The sequence below is a fragment of the Henckelia pumila genome, chromosome 1 (assembly GCF_033568475.1).
Source record: "Henckelia pumila isolate YLH828 chromosome 1, ASM3356847v2, whole genome shotgun sequence".
NCBI lineage: Eukaryota > Viridiplantae > Streptophyta > Magnoliopsida > Lamiales > Gesneriaceae > Henckelia > Henckelia pumila.
Genome location: NC_133120.1, coordinates 50,734,605 through 50,736,232, shown reverse-complemented (window position 1 = coordinate 50,736,232; position 1,628 = coordinate 50,734,605).

Below are 1,628 nucleotides of genomic sequence, written 5' to 3'. Positions count from 1 at the left end.
CGAAAGAACTTTGCACAGGCAAAGGAGAGAAGCTCGTAGAAGATAAGAAGAGGACGGAATTCGTACAGAAATTCCTGAGGACGAAATGGATGCTAACGCGAATCTGAGTCTTAGACAATTGGGCACTCCTGATCCAAACCAAAAACCTTTATGCATTACTTTTCCCACTCTAGAAAATAATGCTACTTTTGAGCTTAAATCTGGATTAATTCACTTATTGCCTTCTTTTCATGGTCTTGCAGATGAGGACCCTAATAAGCACTTAATGGAATTCCTTGTGGTTTGCACAAGTATGAAACCTCATGGAGTGACAGAGGAGAAGATCCAACTGAGGGTCTTTCCTTTCTCTTTGAAGAGCGCTGCAAAATATTGGTTGTATTATTTACCCTCTGGATCCATCACGACTTGGACTGAGATGAAAAGAATTTTTCTAGAGAAGTACTTCCCAGCTTCCAGAGCAACAAATATCAGGAAGAAAATCTATGGAATCAAGAAATTTATAGGGGAATCACTTCATGAATACTGGGAGCGGTTTAAAAAGCTTTGTGCTAGCTGTCCGCAACATCAGATAAGTGAGAACTTGTTAATTCAATACACTTATGAAGGGTTGTTACCTCATGACAGGAGCATGTTAGATGCGGCCAGTGGAGGAGTTTTTGTGGATAAAACTCCCTTTCAAGCGAGGAATCTGATAGAGAATATGACTGCCAATTCTCAACAATTTGGCACCAACAGGAATAATCATGCACCAAGGAAAAACAACAAGGTAAATGTCTCTTCCCTTGAGCAACAATTGATTGAATTGACGTCTCTTGTACGTCAAATGGCTGTAGGGAATGGACAGACTGCAAAGGCATGTGGTATCTGCGCTGCAATGGGACACGCCACTGATATGTGTCCTACTCTTCAAGAGGAATCGGTCAAACAGGTAATGTTACTGGCGGATTTTGTAAGGCCCGAAAATATTAAATTATTAATTATGGGATTTGAGAATTAAATTCCATATTATGGGATAATATTGATTTGAGCATTTATGGAAATGATAGATTTAATTTCCGAGCCAAAAATATTTAATTTGATAATTTACGGATTTTGAGAATTAAATTCCGAGAATTCTTAAATTAAAAGAATAAATATTCGATTTGAATATTTATGGGATTTAAGATTAAATTCCATGTTTCGGGAATTAAAGAAGATGAATTTTGGAGATGAAACCCGATCAGAGACTGATTTGCAAATATCGAAGTTTGAAGGGCTAAAGTGCAAACGGCCAGGATTATTTAATTAATCAGAATTTATTTAATTTTAATTCGAGTCTATTTAATTTGGGAATATTTAGAGTTTTGATTTTAATTCTAATATTCTTAAATTATTTTGGATTGAAATTGAATTAAAAAGAAGGCCGAGGACTGAATTGCAATTACTGAAGACTTGAGAGACTAAATTGCAATTTATGCAATACATATATGATTTTAATCAGATTATCAGCATGTACACGTGCATATGTGTTAAGAAATTCAGAAATGAGAACAGAGGAGCCGAAGTTTTTCCATTTCTTTTGATTTCGATTTTCAAACGTCGATAACTTTTGATCTGCTCGTCCGATTTCAATTCCGAAAGATGTTCTG